General features: G+C 46.4%; 1 long non-coding RNA gene across 2 annotated transcripts in view; it reads right to left on the bottom strand.

The window, feature by feature from the left end:
• Positions 1 to 3014: 3014 nt before the first annotated feature.
• Positions 3015 to 6000, bottom strand: part of LOC123613911 (uncharacterized) — a 380673-nt gene continuing 377687 nt past the window's right edge. Inside the window, exon 7 of one of the 2 annotated variants that reach the window (XR_006721338.2) lies at positions 3015 to 3513. This is a non-coding gene — a long non-coding RNA (uncharacterized LOC123613911). The remainder of the gene's footprint in view (positions 3514 to 6000) is intronic. The other variant, XR_006721341.2, reaches the window with a different exon arrangement.

Genomic DNA, 6000 nt, shown 5'->3' with positions numbered 1-6000 from the left:
CCCAGTGGGGAGGTGTCTAATGAAGGAGATCCTACAAGAAAGAGCAGAATCCATCATCTAACTCAGGAGAAACCAAACTTCCAACCTTGAGCGCCGAGCCTGCCCAGAGGATCCATGGCTGTCACACCTGTGGTTACAAACCTCCAAAAGATGAAATGTGAGTCTTAAGTACCGGAGAGAAAGAGAAGGACCGACCCTAGCAAGCCTGAGCCAATGAAGACTGTGTTCACAGGCGCAGGAGTCCACGGGGGAGACCTCAGGGGCTCCTCCATTTCCGGCGTGTCCCCACCGCCAGCTTCCAGAGAAGCCCGGCCACCGCGGGGAGCTGGTGCTGCTGCAGCGCAGGGCAAGCCCCCCAATTCAGCCGCTTTTGCTGTCCCAGATCTAAAACTCTGTCCCTCCATTCATTTATTTTTCTTTTGTTTCTCAAATTAAAAAAAAATTTTTTTTTGACTGGGGAGGTAATTAGACTTACTTATTTATTTTTAGAGGAGGTCCTAGGGGGACTGAACCCAGGACCTTGTGTATGCTAAGCATGAGCTCTACCACTGGACCTATATCCTCCCTCAGATTTTAATTTAATGCCTGTTAGGTACCCAGGCACGGTGCTGGTTGCTAGAGCTATCATAATTGATAACTCCAGCTGCTGTCCTGATGGAGATAACGCATGATCTTACAGAGGTACACTCCACGTACTGCGGAGTGTTAGGAAGGAGAAGGGGGGAGAGTTCTGGAAGTGACTGGAAGATAGTAACACTCAGGACTGAAACCTAAATCCCAGGGGACTGCAGCTCTATGATGTCAGTTAGCTACTGGGAAGCCCATGATAACTTTTGATTAGGTACCAGTTTGTTACTAGAGTAATATGCAATGGCGTGAGTATTTTGAATTAAATTCTTACTATTCCATTCACATGGCACTGCACATGAAGGCAAAACTGCTTCCAAAGGAGGTCAGATCTTAAGTCCTGGCTGAAATAACGTTGGGGGGATAGTGCTGGGGGGGCGGGATTGTCACAGGACTCCCACGCACAGCAGTCATGCTGCAGGGAAAACCGGCTGATGAACCACAGAGAGACGTGAGTTCTAGGACCGCCCCTGCCTGTAAGTAGCTACTTTTTTCTGTATCTTAGGGTTGTTTTCTACTGTAAAATAAAGGAGATGGACTTAATAATCTCTCAGATTTCTAACACGTTGTCTGACTGTACATTTTCGGGCCTGATCTTCAGGCACAGTAAATGGCTCCCATGATGTTGGGGCTGCAAACACCAGTGTGTTGCGATGACTCCGCCAGCCTCCGCTCTCTGGGAGCTGATGCTGAAACATCATGCTTCCCCCAAAGCCTTGCCTCGTAGTTCCTCAAACTACATCATGTTCTGTGACTGACAAAATGACTTCTCAGGCATCCTCTCTTTCTACACACACAGCTAGCTGAAGCCGTTTTTAAAGAGAAAATTGAGGGTAGGACACCCACCCAGTACCACCTGAAAAGCAGTTGTCAGGTGGGAAGGGTTAAACTTGGGAGTCTGAGATTTACAAACGTTAGCCACTATATATAAAAATGGGTTTAAAAAAATAGTTTCTTCTGTAGAGCACAGAGAATTATGTTTAATATCTTGTAATAAACTTTAATGCAAAAGAATATGAAAACGAATATATGTCTGTGTATGCATGATGGGGACACTGTGCTGTACACCAGAAACTGACACATTGTAACTGCACTTCAATTGAAAAAAAAAGAAGAAAAGCAATTGTCTTTTCCACTGGTTCTCAGGTGCCTGTGTTTCAGCTACTTTTCTGAAACAGATGCCACCCAACCACCTTTGCTTTCTTTTCTTTTTCCTTTTTAAAGCTATTTATGAGGGTTGGTCAGAGGTACAGTTAAGTATAGGTGTATCTCACGTGATGACAAAGATACATCTTGAGAAATTGTATCTGAATAGTTCTTTTAATCACATTTTAAATATGCTGAAGGCCTGTTCAATGAATGGCAAAAGCTTTTATACAGTGACTAATAATATCTCATGGCACCCCACCCCCACCCTCAGGGATTTGTTCCAGAAACGTGAAGTTTCTGCTGTACTGTAAGCAGAAGTTGCATGCTAATGGGGCCCACGTGGGCTTCCTGATGAGAACATCTCTTCTTTGATAACACTCTGCTCAATTTGGGGGTTCAGAGCCTTTGGCACCCTGCTTTGTTTAATGCCTTCATCCTGCAGGAACACCTCTTTGGAGGCCCCGTGTTTCTTGGCAGCTGTGCTGTTGTTACATCATTTTAAGTCAATTAAAATTATTAGTGGAGTTTTAATAGCCAATGCTCCCGGAGGCCAAGTAACAAACGGTGCAATTTGAAGAAAATTGAATAAATAAAATATAGAGGAGACAGATGAAGCAATAGTTCAGGAAAGGAATGAGAAGAAAAATCAGTCTGTTCGCAAAGCCATCTACATTAAAAATAAAAAAAAAAAAAAGAAGAATGTATTACTTGAAAAACTAGCCAGTTTGCAGGACTGAACTAGAATTTAAAATAGACAAAACTGGTTGTGGCTGGTAACACTTTAATTTTGAGGACACGGGGACAGCCCCCCAGAGCCCAGCCCATCTTCACCAGCCTGGGTGGCATTTGAGAGGATGTGATCAATCCTTTTGTCCTCCATGGGCCTGCCCCTTGGAGGAGCTCAGGCAAGGCATTATGCTTTCTTTTTAACTTGTACCCTTGAGGGCAGGATGTTTTTATTTATAAGTTTACCACTTCCATTTCCCTTGTAAATAAGACAGTTGTACCAAACTGTTTGTACAGCCTTTGCAGGTCTCCAAAATGTCAGGACCTCTGCTTCCAGGAAGGAGTGAGCAGGGACAGGAAAAGCTATTCATTTTTTAGAAGATGAAAAGAAGGCAAAGGAAAAAAATGATTGGGCAATGAGTTTTGCAGATTGAAGCAGATTTCAGTTGTGGAGACAGTAGTGGGGTCCCAGGATAATGGGTTTTCCCAAACGCCCCCTGAATTACTTGCTGTCTTTTAGACCATGGACAAGTTGCTGAGCCTCTGCGAGCATCAGGCTCTTCATCTAAGAAATGGGGTTAAAAGAAGACTCCATTTTAGAAAGATGTGGGGACGACTGAACGATATCATATGTGCAAAGTACGCAACACAGGACATGAAATATGGCGAATGCACCACAAAAGGCAGGCATTGTTATCATTATAGGTTTTTATTCAGAACAATGGGGAGAATTCTTGGGATCAGAGCACAACGTACGGAAGGGATGAGGCTAGCAAACTAGACGCACGCCGGGCACTCCCCATTGTTGCTAAGGTCTAGGGGCCGTCAGCACGCTCCCGTTCATAACTGTAACAGCCAGCATTTAGGGAGAGCTGTCTTTCCGCTGGACACTCTTTTACATGCTTCCTATGAATTTTCTCACCTCATCTTCAGAATGCCCTCTGATTAGATTCTACTATTGCAGAACCACTTCACAGACAAGAAGCCCAAGGCCTGGAGAGGGTCAGTGTCCTGTCAAGGGAGGGAAGGAGAGATAAATTAGGAGCTGGGGATTAACAGATACACACCACTGTGTATAAAATAGACAAACAACAAGGACCTGCTGTTTAGCACAAGGAACTATATTCAGTATCTTATGATAACCTATAATGGAGAAGAATCTGAAAAAGAATATATATATATAGCGAGAGAGAGAGATCTGAATCTCTGCTGTACACCTGAAGCTAACACAGCATCGTAAATCAACTATACTTCAATAAAAAAATGAAATGATTTAAAAAATAGCCTAATTAAAAAAAAAATCTTGCCCAAGATGACAGAGCCACAGGGCTCACAAACGGTAAACCCAGGATTCAGACCCCCACCGCAGCGTGGCGGTGGGGGCCTTGCCCCCGGCCCCTGCACCGCGTGGCCGCTAAGGTCAGCTGGAGACAAAGGCTGATGGAGAGGTCACCCTCCACTCAAGCTGCCCCACATACACCTGCACCTGTGCAGTGTGAACCCCACTGTGGGGCTGGGGGGCTGGGGCTGGTGAGAGAAGGCAACTTTTCTTAACCCACTGGCCCAGAGGCGCCAGGGTTTCCCAGTTCTCCAAAGTGCGCGGAGCCTGAGCGAGCCCGCCTTCCCGGTCCGGCGCGCCCTCTGCCTTTCCCACCGCTAGCGCTCTGTTCCCCGCGCAGGTGCGCCCGGGGGAGACAAATCATCTGAAGACACGGGCGATGGGACAGGATGCCCCAGTGTCCCTAGATCGAAGAAGACAGGGCTGTGAACGTAACAACGAACCGGAGGACTCGCTGCGGAGCCGGCGCCCGGAAACTGTGAGGAACCCAAGGGCCCCCCCAAGCCGCGGAGAGATTGGGCGCTGGCCAGGAAAAGGTGCGGAGGGTGCCAGACTCCTCCCGAGAAAAGAACGGCTCCACAGTCAGGCCTCTTGCTATAACTGTCGCTCCCGCTCCCTCTTTTTCAAGCTCCTCTCCCTATTGTAAATAATCCCGTTAAAGGAGGGCCATTGTCTCTCCTTTTACACAAGAGGCCCATTCAGAGCCTTCAGCAGTCAGGAAGAGGGAAGCACCCAGAATCGGAAAGATGAGGGGTGTGGCGTGTTCCATCAGGGGGGAAGCCGGAGGTGGAGGAGGGAGGGGCCGGGGTGAGCCAGGACAGGACCAGAGGGTCCCACTGGTCTCCTAGCTGGAAAATCTCCTGTGAAATCTGCCCAGAGTTAATGCTGGTTAAAGGGGAAGAGGGTGGGGGCATGGGGCATAAAAAGAGAAGATGGAAGTAGGGAGCTGTGTCTGTGGTTTCTAATATCTTTGGGCTCCAGAAAAAGAGGGAGGATGATGGTTGATGCAAACAGAATGCAACTCATTCGGATGAGTTTCTCTGCCATTATGCAAGGTGGGCATTTCATAGGGTGAGCAATCAACTGATCTTAAAAAGAAAAAAAACAACAACAACAACAACAAAAAAAACAAAACTGAGCTATTGAGAAAGTTTAAAGACCTTTGAGGGATAGGTTCTTGCCAAGTCTAAGAGCTATCCCAAAATCAGACTGGCCAATCATCAATTTTTTTTTTCTCCTTAGTTCTTAAAACACAGCTACTACATTTCAAGGAGAGCAAAGAATGAGTCAAAGAGTCAGCAGGGCACATTGGTTTGGAGAGAAGACTCTGGAGCCAGACTACGTGGATGCAGATTAGCTCTGTCATTCGTTAATGCGTAAGCCTGCGCTAGTTACACAGCCTCTCTGTGCCTCTGCTCCCCGTCTGTAACTTGGGGATAATAATAGTACGAGCAGAAGGTTGTTGTGCAGATTAGATGGGTTAGCAGAGGTGAGGTACTTAGAGGGTTGCCTGGCACATCCTAAGTGCTGGATAAACGTTTGCTGTACGAAGGAATCACTGTCCATCAGAGAACCAGCACCTCCTCATGCACTGTCACGGACAATAGCACGAGCACGTACGATATGCAGTGGTGTTGTCCCTGTGTTTCCTCCTTCAGGCGCATGACACTGTGAGCGCTGAAGATTTTGTTCAGAACAAAATGGAAATCATACCTAGATCTTCTCTATGACCTTGAAGCATTTGAATGTAACTTGTCCCCCGGGGGGGGGATACAGAAGGGCCAGCCTTGATCGTTAGTCATGCTTTCTGTCGTTGAGCTGGTTATTGCAAGAATGCATGGGATTAGGCCATCCTGTACCGCATTTGTGGAGGCTTTGGAAACACCCGATCAATGACCTCTTAGGGAGAGGAAATGAGTCCTTGAGAAAGATCTTTGACTTGTACAGCATTATTCTCTGACTTTCACCCCAAAATCACCAAGCAAAGCTAAGAGATGGTTCCTTCTTGACATCCTTGAGATTATGGATAATGCTTTGGTGAATTTTCTCCCTTGAAAGTGATTCCTTCATATATTTTTCATGTAATTCATCTCCTGTACAAGTGTTTACCAGGTCGTGGTGAACCCCATTAAGTAATGAGACTGAATCCTTACAAGGAT

Source organism: Camelus bactrianus, chromosome 20 (genome assembly GCF_048773025.1).
Source record: "Camelus bactrianus isolate YW-2024 breed Bactrian camel chromosome 20, ASM4877302v1, whole genome shotgun sequence".
NCBI lineage: Eukaryota > Metazoa > Chordata > Mammalia > Artiodactyla > Camelidae > Camelus > Camelus bactrianus.
Note: the sequence above shows the minus strand (reverse complement) of the source record. Positions and strands in the feature narration are given on the sequence as shown.